An 18,519-nucleotide genomic window follows, 5' to 3' on the forward strand; every position below is an offset into this window, starting at 1 on the left:
CTGTCCTCTGTGGGATTTGAACAAAGGCTGCACATTGGAGGAGTCTCTTGTTCAGCTCTCTTGTTAGGTGCTTTGTGGGCCCTGTGGTACAACCCAGAGCCCCTGCAGGAGTAAGGCTTTCTCTCCTCAGCATGGCGTGCTACTGGAGGAAGGATGATGGCCTATAGCCAGCCCTTCTCCAAGATCCTGCCCCTCCCTGATGGCCAGTTTACAGAGACCCAGACCTGTCACCTGTACAATCTGACCTGTCACTTGTATAATCCAGACCTGTCACCTGTACAACCCTGCCTGTCACCTATACAATCCAGACCTGTCACCTGTGTAATCCAGACCTGTCCCCTGGACAACCCTACCTGTCACCTGTATAATCCAGACCTGTCACCTGTGTAATCCAAGCCTGTCACCTATGTAATCCTGACCTATCATCTGTGCAATTCAGACCTGTCACCTGTGTATTCTGGACCTGTGGCCTGTATAATCCAGACCTGTCACCTGTACAATTCAGACATGTCATTTGTGTAATCCAGACCTGTCACCTGTACAATCTGACCTGTCACCTGTACAATCCAGACCTGTGGCCTGTATAATCCAGACCTGTCACCTATATAATCTGGCCTGTCATTCATACAGTCCAGAGCTGTCACCTGTGTAATCCAGACTTGTCACTTGTACAATTGGCCTGTCACCTATACAATCTGACCTGCCACCTGTACAACTTGACCTATAACCTATACAATCCAGACTTGTCACCTGTACAATCTGACCGGTTACCTGTGCAATCCAGTCCTGTCACCTGGACAACCCCAGCTTCACAGCTGTGGTGTCTTGGCTGGGTCTTCATCAGATAGGTTCATAGGCTGCCTGATCCCTCTGCCCAGTCCCCTTTCCTTGCTTCCTTTTGATGGTGGGTTCTCTCCCTAGTTGGATCATGTACACCAAGTTCTGTCCACAGGTCTGCTTCCCAGAGAACCCTGTCTGCAACAAGTGTCTTCTGTGTACATGGTTCTATTCCAGGTCCTGGAGGTGGAGTGGCAAGCAAAGCTGGGCCCTCTCCCCAGGATATTCAGTCTGTTGAAGGGACAGACAATACACAAATTACATGGCTTGGCACTGGTGGCTCACACCTGCAATCCTAGCCTACTGCAGGATGCTGAGATCTGAGGATCACAGTTTCAAGCCAGCCCAGGTAGAAAAGTCCATGAGACTCACCTTTAATTAACTAGCAAAAAGCCAGTAGTGGATCCATGGCTCAAGTAGTAGAGTACCAGCCTTGATCAGAAAAAGTGAGAATGCAAGGCCACAAGTTCAAGCCTCAGTATTGACTGTACATACATAAGAATAAATAATACATAAAGAAATAAGTAAATTTAATGGTGTACTGATGCCTAGCAGAGCAGTGTCTGAAGAATATGAAGGAGAAATGCATTAATTAAAAACAAAAGTATGGGGCTGGGAATATGGCCTAGTGGCAAGAGTGCTTGCCTCCTACACATGAAGCTCTTGGTTCGATTCCCCAGCACCACATATATGGAAAATGGCCAGAAGGGGCTCTGTGGCTCAGGTGGCAGAGTGCTAGCCTTGAGCGGGAAGAAGCCAGGGATGGTGCTCAGGCCCTGAGTCCAAGGAGGACTGGCCAAAAAAAAAAAAGTAGGGGGGCTAGGGATATGGCCCTGGGTTCAATTCCCCAGCACCACATATACAGAAAATGGCCAGAAGTGGCGCTGTGGTTCAAGTGGCCTTGAGCAAAAGAAGAAGCCAGGGACAATGCTCAGGCCCTGAGTCCAAGCCCTAGGACTAGCCAAAAAAAAATAGAAAAAATAGGGCTGGGAATGTGGCTTAGTGGTAGAGTGCTGGCCTAGCATGCATGAATCCCTGGGTTCAATTCCTTAGTACCACGTACACAGAAAAAGCCAGAAGTGGTGCTGTGGCTCAATAGGTAGAGTGCTAGCCTTGAGCAAAAAGAAGCCAGGGACAGTGCCCAGGCCCTGAGTCCAAGCCCCAGGACTGACAAAAAAAAACCCCAAACCATACATACATACATACTCTACAACTGAAACGAAAGAAAGCTTACTTGTTGGTTAATTGGTTGGTTGAGTGGCTGACTGATTTTGTGGTGCTGAGGATGAATTCCCCTGGGAAAGTCTGCACATCAGCCCCCACATTTACCAATTAAGCCACCTTGCCCTTGTCACATACTCGCTGTCACTGTGGGCTCCAGCATCTTGTGCTCATTTGAACACCAGCCAGACTTGCTCATTCAGATTTCCCACTGTTTTTCCTTTTCAGCCCATCAGTTAGATGGTTAGATTGCTTTTCCATAAACGTAACTACCAATGTGCTCCTCACTCCTCAGCTCAGAAGCCCCGGTAGCTCCTCACCCCTGACAGCATGAGCTCTAAACCTCCTTGCTATGCTCTGCTTCCAATAGGATTCCTGTCTCACCTGGGCCATTCTTTTTTTTTTTTTTTCTCAAATTTTTATTATCAAACTGATGTACAGAGAGGTTACAGTATCATACGTTGGGCATTGGATACATTTCTTGTACTGTTTGTTGCCTTGTCCCTCATGCCCCCCTCTCTCCCCCCCTTTCCCTCCCCCCGCCAGGTGTTCAGTTCACTTACACCAAACAGTTCTGCAAGTAACCTGGGCCATTCTTGAATGCACCTGTCTCCCCTCCTAAACATCCTGCCTACTCACTGTGTGACCTTTAACCTTTGAGTGAGAGCTGCGAGCTTCATGCTGCCTATCTTAATGTATCTGCCCAGAGCTCAAGGGCCCACTCTGTACCATCGCTGCACCCCACCAACTCTGGAGTGCATGCTCCACCCTTCACCCCCTCCTAATTTTATTGTCTATACTATTTTATCTTTCTGACGTGCTATTTTGTGTGTGTGTGTGTGTGTGTGTGTGTGTGTGTGTGTGTGTGTGTGTGTGTGTTGGAACTAGGGCTTGAACTCAAGGCCTCGTGTTTTCCCTCACTTTTTCCATCCAGGCTGGTGCTCTACCACTTAAGCCCTCCACTTCTGGCTTTTTTTTTTTTCTGGTTAGTTGGAGGTAGCAGTCTCTCAGACTTTTCTGCCTAGGCTCTGGTTTTAAACCTATGTCTTTAGATCTCAGCCTCCTGAGTAGCTAGGACTATAGGCGTGAGCCACTAGCACCTGGTTACTTTCTAAATTTATAAAGCCCTGGTGGGTTTCCATTTCCCAGCCAGACTCTGAGCTCCACAAGGCCTCGCATGGCTTTTTCTGACCCTCAATGGTTTCATCTCCTGGCAAAGTTTACCCTTTCCAGCGCCCCGGTTTCTGTGTGCTGACTCTGAGACAAAGGCCATCATCCCAGGAGCTCCACAAACCTCTGATTGGGGGTTGCAGAGAGTTTCTCAGAGAATTCCAGAGAAGCGCCTCCTCTTCTTTACATACCATTAGGAACTTCTTTGTGTTAATTCAACGTTCTGCCCCACGACATTAAATAAAGCTTTGTTGAAAGCAATTTAATTTTAAAAAGTCTTGTGATATTTTTGCACAATTGCCCAAAATTTCCCATCTCTCTAGGCAGCTTCTGGAAGGCAGAGATGTCAGCACATAGCAGACCTGCAACCAAGGTCCCCACCATGGGTGACATTTTGCAACATGCCTCTCACATGGTGACATTCTGCGACGTGGCTCCCACATTGGCTTTGGTTGCTTGCTCATAGAGTGTAGATGTAGCTTATTGTCAAGAAGCAGAAGCATACATAACAAGGCTCCACATGCTACCAACCTCAAGACAAGAGGCTTTCTTCCATCCTGCTGCCTCCCTGCTTCCTGTCTCCCTGCATCACATCTCCCCTCTGCTTGGCCCCAGAGCTCTGGCCCTCCAGCCCTACCTCAAACACGAAGGCACAGGCGTTTCTCCACTCAGTTTCCACATAGCTCCTCTATCTGCCTGCCAGATCTTAGGGCCTCTCCTCTTCTCACACCTCCATCCCATGTTCTCCTCTTCCCTCCATCTCATCGCTCTAGCCTTATTCTCTTTTGTTTTTCCCAGCGCACTATTGAAAACAATATTATAGCCACAGGGCACAGTTACAGCTAACCTGTAATCCTAGTTACTCAGGAGGCTGAGAGCTGAGGATCCTGGTTCAAAGCCAGCCCAGGCAGAAAACTCTGTGACAGACTCTTATTTCTAATTAATCAGCAAAAAGCTGGATGAAAGTGTCACTCAAATAGTAGACCACCGGTCCTGAGAGAAAAACCAAGTAAGAGCTTGTGGCTCTGGGTTCAAGCCCAGTACCGGCGCGCGCGCGCACACACACACACACACACACACACACACACACACACACACACACACACAAAACCAATAACTCTCCCTCCAGCATATTCTCTCTGTATGTGTTTGTCTACTGTGTACATAGTTTTTCAGTAAAATGTAGGCTCCAATAGGGCAAGGCCTTATTGTGCAGAGCTAATCATGGTTCAAAATAGGGGCTCCAGGCCACAGGCCTGCCTTGTCTCCCTACTTCTCTGTACCCCCTTAGGAGCCTCTCTATCTACCACAAAGCTTGACAAAGTGTGACCAGTGCCCTACCATATTCTAGTGCTGCTTAATCATCTGAATTGCTGGTCTAGTGTGATGGTGCGTACCTGTAATCCCAGAACTCTGGAAGCTGAGGCAGGAGGATCTGTGGGGTTATAAATCCCAAAAACTCAGTGCAGGGATTCCAGGTCCGTCACCGAATCTGACAGGATCATGCTCTTCACACAAGGACCCTGAAATCCACATCTAAAGGCGCTCTCCAGGGACCTGCTGGTGGGACAAGCCTGACAACCACTATTGTTGGGTGTTAACAAAGATTTTAAAAACAACAATAACTGATTTCCAACTGTGTTTCCACTCCTCACTTTCAAAGGCCGCCCAGGGCTGGATAATTCTGCTCTCCTCTCCTCCCCTCCCCCAGACCTTTGTGTTCTGCTTCTTCATGCTGTCTGCAAGCTCAGGCAGTGACTTTACTGGGGTCATGCAGATGACCCTGAGTGAGGGCATGAGCTGGTCCCGCTCTCTTTGCGGAGCCCCAGAGCTCTCAAGTCAGCCCAGGCCACTCCTTTCCAAAACCACAGGGCCTTCCTTCCCTCTGGAGGCCCTTCACCATGGCTGACTCCCTGGCTTTCCCACAAGGATCCTGAGACAGACAAGCCCGGGGCCAATTTCCCTGGAAACTTTTCTTGTCTCAGTTGAATTTGGTCTTCTCACTTCAATGTTCAAAGAACTCTGATAGCTCCTAAGGCTTTTGTTCATTTCATTTGCATGGAGTTATTTACTTACCTGCCTTGTTTCCTCAAAGCCATCCAGCCTGTGAGGGCAGCAAGTGTAATTTATTCATGACCATGGTGGCAAAGCTCTCAGCCCAAACACGTTTGTTGGATGAATGATGACGTTCACATTTGGTTCAAAATATACTTCATCATTCTGGTTTTCTTCTTCTTTTCTCTCATCCAGTTGTTAAAAAAGAAACCCACAAGATATTATTTTTAAAAAAAGTTTAGTTCATTCATTTCTGCTAAGCACCCACACTCATTTAGACATTATAATGAATTTCAAAAACAAATTGATTGTCATTGAGGAACATAGAACTCTTCGCTAATTATAACAGAGAACAAAAGCACCTTGGAGCTCTCCATCAGGATCACCAAGCCAGGTTGTAAAGAATTAGAAGACAGGCTGTCCCCTGCGAGCTCAGCGCAAGTGCAGACTGCATGCTCAGGAGGTTTTTCCTTCTTTAAGGCAGATGTGGAAATCTGGGTGAGCTGTGTGTGGCCGAGCCCATCTGCCGCCATCCCTGACCCCCAGCTCCCAGCCTGTGCCTGCTCTCACAGCCAAGAGAGCCCAGCAGAAGTGAATCCCAGATGTCTCTGCCTGGGAGTGACTTTCAACATCAGTCCTGAGATGTCAGCTGTCTGAGCACCTGGGGTTATAGGCATGAACCTCTGGTGCCTGGCACCACAAATAGCTTTTGTTTTTCTGAGAAAAGCAATGCTAATACATGAGACTCAGTATATAAATGCAACAACATTAATGATCTTTTTATCTTTAGGGTTAGACGGGCTCTGAGATTCTAGTCTAGGCCTAAACATGTAACCCAATGGTTTGAACAAATGCAATTTTGAATCTGATTTTTTTTTGCCAGTACGGAAGTTTGAACTCAGGGCCTAGTACTTACTCAGCTTGCTTGCACTGCTGGTGCTCTACCATATGAGTCACTCCACCAACCTTTTTTTCTCTTTGCAGGTTATTTTGCAGATGGAGTTTTCTGAACTTTTATGTCTAGGCTATGAACTTCCAGATGTCAGCCTCCTGAGTAGCTAGGATTGCAGGTGTGAGTCACTATGTGCCCAATGGGCTTGAATTTTTTAAAATATCATCACACTGAAGAGTCTTAGTAGTGGCCGGAATGTGTCCTCTTGAGTGTGCAAATTTGCTCTGGGCCGGCCTTCTGCCCCCTGCCTGAGAGTGCACATAAGATCACGGTGGACACATCATTTGCTGAACTCTGCTGGAAAAGCCACTCAAGTAGAACCGCTTAGAGAATAAGAACCATCACACAACAATGAGACGATACATGTAATAACACATTAGCCATCATTTTCGAGATTTTGCTTGCTGCAATGTGTTACTATCATGTTCTATTTTTCTGTGCAAAATGAAAACACAACACAACCAATTTACTTGTCCCACAAGGTTTGGGGTTGGAGCCACTGAGATCACATGACACGGTGCCTCACATTGCCTCCCAACTCAATGGAATTGCCTTCATTTTATCTTTCTCATAAATCCCATATGCCGCACATGCTCCCAGTGCCCCCGGTGGGTCCTCCACACCGCCTGGGGTGCTGCTCATTGAGCCAGCTCTGATTCTAAAACCATAAGATCTGTCAGACTGAAACCCCTTCGGACAGCTACTTAAAGAAAAGAAAACTACAGAAATAAAACAGGGACTTTACGAGGAATTAATACGTAGTACTGCAAGAAAAAAAAACAATGTCAGGAACAATTTTTATAAATCAGAGAATAGAAGGCCACACAGGTGAAGTGCACACAGCCTTGGTTCTTTCAAAAGTTTATCATCTTTCAGGGAACACATCCCAGCAGAGATAATGAGGGGCACATGGGAGCTCAGCAGGAAGAGCAGTTCACTGAGCTGGGGGAGTCACAGGAAGGTAGAAGAGGTGACTCTTGGGCTACATCCCTCGTTATGGGAGAAGTCTGTTAGGGCTACCTGCCATCTTTGTCCGTGGATGACAGCACTAATGGCCCAGGGTGCTGACCTCATGCCTGAAAGCGGGTCACAGCGATTCGAGGACTCAAGTTTGGGTTAAGAAAGCAAATTGGAGATCTCTCTCCCCCCCCCCCCCCACTTCCTCTCCCTCTCTGTCTTTTACTCTAGTACTAGGACTTGGTCTCAGGACATTGTGCTCTTGTGTGGCTTTTTCTCTCAAGGCTGGTACTCTATCTACACTTGAGCCACACTTCCAAGTCTGGCTTTGTGCTGCTTCATTGGAGGTAAGAATCTCTTGGATTTGTCTGCACAGGCTGGCTTCGAACTGGGATCCTCAGATCTCAGCCTCCTGAGCAGCTAGAATTATTAGTGTGAGCCACTAACTGTAAGTTAGTGCATGCTCAAGAGTTTCATTTAAAAAAAAAGTTTTATAAAAATCTAGTATATAATCTGGGTGCTGGTGGCTCATGCCTATAATCCTAGCTACATCAGAAGGCTGATCTGAGGATCATGGTTGAAAGCCAGCCTGGGCAGGAAAGTCAATGAGACTATCTCCAATTAACCAATAGAAAACTGGAAGTGGTGCTGTGGCTCAAGTGGTAGAGCACTAGCCTTGAGCTGAAGAGCTCAGGAACAGTGCCCAGGCTCAGAGTTCAAGCCCTACAACTGAAAAAAAAATAGTACACACACACACACACACACACACACACACACACACACAGCACTCATTTTTAAATGTTGGTCTTCTTTCACTATGATTGATGTCTATAATTGAATCCTCATTATGGCTATGTATTATTTCACCATCTCTGCGTTCTCAGGGTTGATTTTATTTTGTTAGTACAGCTTGGCTGTCTCTCACAGGGGGAAACCAGACCTAGGGGAGTCCTCAGTTTACATTTTGTGGTCACCTCACCAAGAACTACTTGATCCCCTTTTTGTGTCAAGTTCAGATGTTCCTAAGAAGAGCTTGGATTGGGTGTATCTTCAGTCAGGTACTCCTGAGCCAAAGGCAAGGCCATAGAAATAACATGATAAGGCCTTTGGATTCTTCTTCCTCCTCCCCCTCCTTTTCCTTCTCTTCCTCCTTCTGCTGCTGCTAATCAGGCTTGAACTCAGAGCCTTCACTCTTAGCTTTCTCATTCAAGGCTGGCACTCTACCACTTGAGCCACAGCTCCACTTACAACTTTTTGGTCATTCGTTGGTGATAGGGTCTCAAAGACTTTCCTTCCCAGACAGGTTTTAAGCTAGGATCCTCAGATCTCAGCCTCCTTATTTAGCTAGGATTATAGGTGATTTCAGTGAGCCACCAGTCCCTCGCTTTTCTTGGTGTGTTTGATTCCAGCTTCTAACGTCCTTCTGTGTCTTGCTTTTCATGCTGACATGGAAATTGTATTGTCTCTGTAGAACATGTCTAATTCAGTGTCATCTTTCAATTTCTCACTCTCTCTGACCATTAGAACTCAGGATTTTACATAGTTTACAGTTTGCTGCTGGCGACAGATCAATAGAGTTCAAGGGAGAAGTAGACTCAAATATATACAGGGTTTGGCATGTGATATGTTGGGAAAATGATAAACTCTCCAATAAATTGTGTTGGGGCAAGCATGGGTCCATTTAGAAAATAAAATAGAAGGGGCTGGGGATATGGCCTAGTGGCAAGAGAGCTTGCCTCGTATACATGAGGCCCTGGGTTCAATTCCCCAGCACCACATATACAGAAAACGGCCAGAAGTGGCGCTGTGGCTCAAGTGGCAGAGTGCTTAGCCTTGAGCAAAAGAAAATAAAATAGAATTGGATCCATTCCTCATGCATTAGACTAGGATCCATTCCAAATGAGTCAAATATTAGATTAAAAATAGATCCTGAAAGGAAAGTTTCTGGAAAATCTAGATGGCATTAAAAAAGACTTTAAATTAAATTCCATTAATAATCCTTTTGGGGGGGCAGAACTAGTAGTACAAAGTCAAAAGAGAGTGGCAAATTGGGAGCAAATTGTTTGCAACTTATTTCATAGGAAATGTTTAAATGTCCTTAATATTTTGAAAGCTCCCACAGGTTAATAGGAAAATGACCCATTAGTTGGGTGCTTGTAGCTCCTGCTTGCAACCCTAGCTACTCAGGAGGATCATAGTTTGAAGCCAGCCTGGGCAAGAAAGTCCATGGGAATTTCATCTCAAAAAGCCAGAAGCAAAAAGCCAGTAGTGGAGGTATGTGGCTCAAGTGGTAGAGAGACATCCTTGAACCAAAAAAAGCTAAGGAACAGTAGTTATCCAGCCCCTGAGTTCATGCTCCATTACCAACATACACTTGCATACACACACACAGATGGGTAAAGTTGGTTAGAAGGAACCAAATTTGAGCTCAGATCTGTGTGATCTGATAGGTTGGGCTCTAAATACAATGTTCCTCAAAGCATACACGTAGAGAGATGTAAGTAATGTTCCTTTCTTTTATTTGTACCAGTACTGAGGCTTGAACTCAAGGTCATGTGCTCTTGCTTAGCTTTTTACACTCAAGGCTGGCACTCTACCACTTGAGCCATGCTTCTCGTCCAGTATTTTTACTGGTTAATTGGACATAAGATTCTCATGCACTTTCCTGCCCAGGCCAGCTTCAAAGCATGATCCTTAGATGTCAGACTCCAGAGTAGTAGGATGACAGGTGGGGGCCACTGGTGCCTGGTGCAATCAAAATTTCTAAGGTCTGGGAGTACAGCTGTGCTGTAGACCACGTTCGTCGCATGCGCAAGGCCCTGCATTCAACCTTGCTAACCTGGGAGTTAGCAGAGCCAAGTCTATGTGTGGCTCCTACAAGGTACCAAATACTCTGCCAGATTCTAAGGGTAGGGAGAGAGAGCAATCGGTTCTTCCATGGGAGGAGCTCAGTTTACTCTTTAACCTTTGTTAAAAGGAAGGGACCCATGAGTCCCTTGAGGCCAACATGTTTCAAGATGGCAGAATTCTTGCCTAGATTTCCAAGTCCCCAGGTGTCAGCACAGAGATGACGGCACAAACCGGGCTTCTGGAAAAGGTGAAGGCAGTGAGTCATGGTTGAGCCCCTCATGCCTTCATTGCTCTGTGAAAGGCAGAAGACTGAGGAGGCAGAGAAATGGCAGATGAAACTTTTTAATTTGTTGGCAATTACTTCCTTCACTTGCTTTAAATTAAAATGTTCAGTTACCCCCCACCCCCCATCCTCGTCAAATGACTGTGAAGTCAGCATCTCCTCAGCTTCTGGAAGAAACTCTCGGTAGGAGCAGCCCATTGCTTTGTAGTGCAAGATGAGTTGTGGGGTAGAACGTTCTGGGGATGAGCATGTATTGATCCTTTCACAAATTGGATACATGGCCAGAAAACTCTCCCCCCCCCACCCCCGACCCCTTAGCATTCATTCATTCCATTACTTAATTAGCATAGATACTTGTGTGGTTAAGAGCCATTGCTGGAGACAAGGTGTCTCAATTCAACCCCTCTCTTAGTTACTGTGAGACAATCGCTCAGCCTCCCTATGCCTTAGTTTCCTCATCTGTAAAGTGGAGATAAAATAGCATTTGTACATTATATGTGAAAATTAGATTAACATGGAAAGTTCGTAGGCCAGCACCTAGCCCATGGAGGATCTAACTACGTCTATGATTTTTATTACTATTATTGAGCACCTGCGTTCTATGCATGGCAGGCATTGAGCAGGGTAGGTATGATTCCCTTCTCACTGCAAATTCCTGCCCTGATGAGTGGTCACCTCCCTCTTTGGAGACTTGGGCATAGACGTGCATGGGCAGTTAGAGCAGTGAGGACAGTTCAGGAGAGGGCATCCATTCCATCAGAGCACCTGAGATAGTGGCTGCTGCCTTGAAAACAGCCCAGCAAGGTCCAGTCCCCTGCTCAGCCCAGGGGAGGGGGAGGGGCGGTCCCCAGAGGCAATTAGTGATGAAGCCCAGGGAAACCGGGAGGCTAGTGCAACCCACCGCCTCAGGCGCCCTGCATCAGGACCTGCATTCCTTCAAGACTCAGCGAGGTCAAGGGGAGAGCAGGCAGATGAGGAGGAGCAGAAGCGTGGGTGGACACAGTCATCATATTCAAGGAACCAGGGAGCCTGAGAGGAGGTGGGGCTGGGAGAGATGGGGGAAAAATGAAAGAAGGGGTGACATTGATCTAGATGCACTGTACTCATCGAAACTCTTTTTTTTTTTTTTTTTTTTTTTTGGCCAGTCCTGGGCCTTGGACTCAGGGCCTGAGCACTGTCCCTGGCTTCTTCCCGCTCAAGGCTAGTACTCTGCCACTTGAGCCACAGCGCCACTTCTGGCCATTTTCTGTATATGTGGTGCTGGGGAATCGAACCTAGGGCCTCATGTATACGAGGCAAGCACTCTAGCCACTAGGCCATATCCCCAGCCACTCATCGAAACTCTTTAGCGCAACCAGTTAAAGATAATAATAAATAGATCATTTAAAAGCCTCAGCATTGAACACCACTGCTCCGTGGCAGTTAATGATAATCCGGGTGCCCACCGAGGTCAGGGTGGCGGCAACCTCCTCCCCCATGGGTCTCACTGCATCCCATTTCTTGGTACATGACAGGACGACCAGCTTTTCAGAGCACTTGTGACTTAGACATCTGAGACACCAACAAGACGGTTGCCTTGTGAGCAGGATCTGTGTACCACTGGCTCTCTTCCTGGCACATTTTATCAGAGCTTGGGGGTTCCAAATTACTCAACCAACCTTGAATGATGGCAGTCAGCTCAGATATCTGTCACCTCCTGATGGACAGGTGTGTACTCATTAACCTGCTTCCTGCCTGTAAGCCCGTTCCTTCGCCCATGCAGGGAAATGCTGGCAGGTGGTCCGGGGTTAGAGGGAGGGGAATCCTGCACTGCCAGGGGGCTTTGTGATGGGGGTCACAGTATCATTGGCACAGGAATGAGGAGAGGAAACCACCACAGCACAAATGGTTCAGGAGAAGCTGTTGCAACAGGAATGCGACTAAATGGACCATGGCGATGATTTTGATCTGAGGCGATGGAGGACAGCTGGTCCTAGCCTTTTCCTCTCTGCCTATACACTAGGCCATGATTTCTGTTTATGACGATTTTCTTCCTCTCTCTCTCTCCTCTTGCTGAACTAGAATCAGAATCATGGGAGTCTGAGAGAAGTTGGTATAGCAAACTTTACTAAAATAACCTTTATCGCCCATTAGTTTTCTACCTGTATTGACCTTCCCATTCTTTACTACCTCTAGCAGCTCAAAACTCCTTCCCTCATCTTGTCACTTCTCCCCAAGCCTCCTTCCCCTTGTTGAAGCAGCCTATGTTCCTCCTGGTCTGACTGCCCCTCTGGAGTCTTCACTTCTGTCAGGTTCTTGCATTTCAGTTCTCTCATGAGTATGTTTCTGTTTCCTGCCTTCAGAGCTGCAGTCACTAGATGTAGGGGAAGAGCATGGAGTCTTAGCGTTCCCCAGCTCGGGCACCTACTGAAATTCTAGGGGCCCCAGTGGCTGGTTTTCAGATTGGGAACATGAATGACAGAGAGCTCTTGGTGAACCAGGAGGAAACTCTTCATGGAATGTGTGGACAAAAAAAAACAGCCCTTTCAGGAAGTGTGGGTGTCCATTGTTTATTAGAGCTGTGCTTTTGGGTGTTGTCTTAAGGGTTTCATATTCATTTTGTCCTTATTCTCTTCTTTAAGGGAAGACCAGATCAGTGAGTGGCTGACCCAAGGAGAGCCCTGGGCACAAAAGAAAAGATTCTCAGAGTGCAAGTATAGAATTCAGCAGCTGAGGGCTGGGGATGTGGCCTAGTGGCAAGAGCGCTTGCCTTGTGTACTTGAAGCCCTGGGTTCGATTCCCCAGCACCACATATACAGAAAATGGCCAGAAGTGGCGCTGTGACTCAAGTGGCAGAGTGCTAGCCTTGAGCAAAAAGAAGCCAGGGACAGTGCTCAGGCCCTGAGTCCAAGGCCCAGGACTGGCAAAAAAAAAAAAAAAAAAAGGAATTCAGCAGCTGACAGATCACAGAAGGCCCTGGTCAGACAGTCAACCTACAAGAATATGGAGCACACCCTAACCACCATACCGCTGCTCTGTTCTAAGCAAATCTGCAGGTCCTGGATGCTTTCCTGCAGCAACTGTGCTTTGTCCTGCCAGGAATTTCACTGAATAAGCAAGAGAAAGGGCAGGTGGCAAAAAGAAAAGGGGGATGACCCTGGGCCATCCCACAACATGGTGGTGGAGAAAAGATACAGAAAGATTCATTGTGACTCAATCCCAAAGGAAAATTCCAGAAGGCAGAGCTATGCTTAGGAGACAAGGAGCAACTTGCTTCTAGGGAGCCCAGGGGTTGATGAGCTGCAGGACCAGAAAGTTCCGGAGAAGCCTGAAGGATAGGAGCTGTATGTGTGGTGCAGGGGGGAGAGTCTTGTGTGCAACACCCTGGAGATTTCTTCGCTCTGGTGTTGGTGACTCAGGAAGCAATTTCATTCATTGGTCAGCCTTCAGGTGCTCAAGTTCCCAAGCTAGGACTGGGCTGACAGCTGATTCTTTGTTTTCCAGTTGGACTTGTCCCCCGGGGGCATCCCCATGCCTCCCTTTCACCCCCACCCTCACCCCAAGTCCACAGTCCTGGGCTCAGCAGAGGCAGGGCATCCTCGACCCCCTCATGTGGAAGAGGCATCCAACATGCTCTCTCGGGGGACGTGCTATCAGGACCAGCCTAGGCAGGCAGCCCGGTGCTCTTCCAACGCCTTCTCCAAGCTTCTGCTGCCTTCTCCAAGCTGCTGCCAGCCCCGCTGCTCTGCCTAGCCCTCAGCTGGGCTGTCTCAGTCAGAAACCCACCCTCAGCAACAGAGGGTTCCCTAGCTCCAAGGGAAGAACCAGGATAGGTTCTTTCGACGCGAGTGGAGTCTGCACAGTTTCCCACTTACAGCTGAGTACATTTAGATGCAGGACACCCTGAACAAGGCTTTCACAGCGAGGGGCAGTCGGCAAGGACAGACTTGAGGATGTCTGCTGAGTGGCTGGAGTCCATTTCCCCATCACACAGTCACACACTCTGGCACTTCCATCCACCTGCTCTGTTCTGTTACTCTATTCTTTCTGTCTTGTTCCTTTTATTCTATTCTACTCTTGTCTTCCGTTCTGTTCCATTCCATGCCACTCTACTCTATTCCATTATTATGGTGGCATAAGCCACCAGCACCTGGTATGACTTCATCTTCACTTTATGAAATCTTCAAATCCTACTCTCAAATCCTACATTCCTGAAGGCTAGGACGTCAGTTTATCTTTCTTGGAGGGTCACAAGCCATCATCGCAAGTGACAACTCCAGCTTGTCTCGGAATCCCCTGCAAGATTTGCTAAAAACACAGACTACATATCCAGAGTTTCTGGTTTCCAGGGGGCTAAAATTTATGTCTCGTGTAAGTTCCCCATGCTGCTGGTCTTGGCTGCAGCACATGGAGAAGCCAAGCCAGCAGGTACAGGCCCTGCATTAGTGCTGGGCACGCTCAGAGTGACGCCAGGCTAAGCAGGGGTTTGTGTCCACAGAGGCACAAAGAGCACACAGGAAACAGTGAACATAGGGTTCTTTTCTTGGGCTCTGGACTGGTTGTAAGAGGCAACTTCAGAGCTGCTTTTGCTAGAAGCAGGATGGAGGTGCCCAGGCCCTCTGCTTTGCTCCTGAGCAATGTCCAAACCTTGCTAAAACTTCCAGAAAGGATGGGATGCCCCAGATAAGCATCTTGGGACCAAAGCTAAGTGGTCCCTCTGACAGGCAAAGCCATCGTCTTATCTGTCTGTGGCAATGATTGGCTGGCTCACTTCCTCCTCGTGTGATGACATGATCACATTTCCCCAGAACCCTTGGGAAGCAAAACTGAGATAACAGACAGCCTAGGCATGCCTGGGGCCGGAGAGATTTAGTTATTATAGAGCCCTTCTCCTGTCCTGCCCCCCAGCTCTCTGTAGTTAAGACAAATGTCAGTACCTTGGAGACATGAAAATAGCTGGAGATGCACTGAGTACTGTCGAGTAACAAATCTCCTTCACAAATGCCCTTCGGGTCTCTTTATTTGGCCTGCGGGGGCGAGTGGCTGGAACCAATGTGTCAGACTCTTAGATTGGGGTAAAAACGTCAGTTTCATCATCTGGTCAGCTATTTCCACTTCATTTGGAATCATGTGATGGCTACATATTTTCACAATTGGTTAAACAGACACATTTGGTGTTGGCAATGTTTGCACTTTAAAGGCACGGGAGGGCACAAGACAACACTTTTCCGTGAGCTCCTACAAGTACACGGAATGATGGTGAAGTTCCCTTGTTTGGCTGAGGCGTTTGCTTTAGCAAAGAATGCATGCGGTAGTTCTCACTACAGTTTCCAACTAAAGAGCCACTTCTTGACCTGACATGTAAACTAATACAAAAGAAGGCTCTGGCATTCAAAATGGCTCTGGTGACCTGAGCCGGCAAATCTCCTCGGGCTGGGAAGATGGGGTCCAGCTGCTAGGAATCTGGATTACCCAGACTTGTTTGCTACTCACCCGCTCTTCTCCTGCTTACCCCCACATTGTCCACCTCTAGAAGGTTCTGTCTTGTGGAATCAGACTTACAAGTAGTGACCTACACAAGTCTTAAGCTGGGTATGGTGGCTCACATCTGTAATCCTAGCTACTGAGGGGGTTGAGATTTGTCTCCAGCCAACCTGGGAGGCAAATCAATGAGAGTCTTATTTCCTACTAATCCCTCAATAGCAGAAAGTGGAGCTGTGACTCAAGTGGTAGAGTGTCAGCCGTAAGCAAAAGAGCTCAGGGACAGCACCCAGGTCCTGAGTTCAAGCCTCAGAACCAGTATAACAAAACTAACAAAGCACAGACCACGAAGACTTGAATACCCTTGCTCACAGTGCCACCCAGACTTTGCCCTGACACAAAGCCAGCATTCATTGCCCGAAGCCCCCCCATCTCCCCGTAGCTACTTTCTGGACCGGTGTCCTTGCTGGCTCCGTGGGCCTGGGCCTGACAGAGGCCCAGGGAAGTTCCCTGCGGCTGTCCTCTGTGGGCTGGGTCAGTGGAAAGGAGCACGGCCTGCCAACTGCTCACTGCACTGCCTCGGCTGGGCAGCCTTGGGAGCGGTGGGGAGCTGGCCCGCTGTGGGCTCAGCCAGGCCTGGATTGTTTGAACAGAAGACAAAAACCACCCTTCCAGGAACCGCTCCGATGATCACATCCAAGAATGTAGCCTCTGACCCAAGGCAGCTCTGTTCTTCCTCAGCCGGTTAGGCCCGCTGACGTGTGGCACTTAGGTTGAGATTAGGCCGGGGAGTGAAATGTGGTAGAAAATTCTGGAATGCTGTCCAACAAGTGTGTTGGAGTGGTAAGTATTCTCAGTAGGGATGGAAAGAAATGAAAAGCCAGACAGGCTAAGCTGACCAGGGAGCTTGTGAAGGAAGGACATCATGCTCTGGTGGGAATTCAGCCAAATTTTACCAAAGGGCTGTGTGTGTGTGTGTGTGTGTGTGTGTGTCTGTCTGTCTGTGTGTGTGTACACTTGCGCACACACGTGCATTTCCTTGGTGAGGTCAGTGGCAGCTGAGACAAGCAGGTCTCTACAAGCCAGAGGCCACAGAGCTAGTCCTGGGGCTTGAACTCAGGGCCTGATCCTGACCTACTAGCACTCTACCACTTGAGCCACACCTCCACTTCTGGGTTTTTAGTGGTTAATTGGAGATAAGAGTCTCATGCCTAGGCTGGCTTTGAACCTCTGTTCTTAGATATTAGCCTCCTGAGAAGCTAGGGTTACAAGCATGAGCATCCAGCACCTGGCAAAGTAGCTCTCTTTTAAAGGAGTTTTAAATAGAGATACACTAGAAGTTATTTTGCTTAACACCAATTACATAAGCCAAGGGAATATGTTACTGAGATTTCCATTGCTATGACAAAATGCCAGAGAAAAGCACTCTGAAGCAGCAAAGGTTTATAGTGGCTCACAGTTTCAGAGTTTTTTGTTTTGTTTTGTTTTGTTTTGCCAGTCCTGGGGCTTGAACTCAAGGCCTGGGCACTGTCCCTGAGCTACTTTTTGCTCAAGGCTAGCACTCTACCACTTGAGCCACAGTACCACTTCCAGCTTTTTCTGTTTATGTGGTGATGAGGAATCGAACCCAGGGCTTCATGTATGCAAAGCAAGCACTCTACCACTAAGCCACATTCCCAGCCCCAGTTTCAGAGGTTTTTGTTCATAGTGACCCAGTACAAGCCCAAAGATCGAAGGACCAAGTTGTGTATGGGGTGATGGTATGTGGATTAATAGTGTGTGTGGTGATGTTGTGTGTGTAAGGTGATGGTGTGTGTGTAGTGATGGTATGGGGGGGTGATGGTGTGTGGGATGATGGTGTGTATATGAGGTGAATGGTGTGTGTAGTGATGGTGTGTGTGTGTAGTAATGGTGTGTGGGGTGATGGTATTGGGATGATGGTGTGTGTGAGGTGATGGTATATGTGGAGTGACAGTGTGTGGGTGATTGTGTGTTGGGTGATGGTGTGTAAGGTGGTGGTGTGTAAGTGATGGTGTGTGAGTGATGGTGTGGAAGGTGATGGTGTGTGGTGATGGTGTGTGGGTGATGGTATGGGTGTGATTGTGTGTGGGGTGATGGTGTATAAGGTGATGGTATATGAGTGATGGTGTGTGAGGTGATAGTGTGTGGATGATGGTGTGTGGGTGATGTTGTGGGTGATGGTATGGGGGGTGATGGTGTGTGAGGTGATAGTGTGGGGTGATTGTGTGTGGGTGATGGTGTGGGGGGGAGGGAACTGGTGGTATGGGCCTGTAACTCCAACTCCAAATCTGAAGATGGAGGAAGCAGGCGTCCTTCTGTCCAGAGGCAGTGAGTGGATGTCCCGGCTCAAGCGTGGAGAGAGCACAGCCAGGACGCCTCTGCTCTTTCTGTTCAGTGCAGGCCATTGGTAGATGAGAGGACAACACCCACAGGTATTCAGGCAGATCGTTACTGGGCCTACTGAGTCCGTAGCCATTCTCTTCCAGGAACACCTCCACAGACACCCAGCAGTAGCACTCCACCTGCTGTCTGGGAAGCCCTTAGTTCTGTCAGGTTGCCACACAAAACATTCTCAGATGTCCCAAACCCATGGCTAACTAAACGGAGAAAGGGGAAGCACTGTCCAAGGGCACCCAGGCCTTCCGTGCCCTCCCACCCTCCCTCCTCCTCTCCTATGGGGGTATTGAGGCCCCTCTCAGGCTCTCTCCACCAT

The sequence above is a fragment of the Perognathus longimembris genome, chromosome 7 (genome assembly GCF_023159225.1).
Source record: "Perognathus longimembris pacificus isolate PPM17 chromosome 7, ASM2315922v1, whole genome shotgun sequence".
NCBI classification, from domain to species: Eukaryota; Metazoa; Chordata; class Mammalia; order Rodentia; family Heteromyidae; genus Perognathus; species Perognathus longimembris.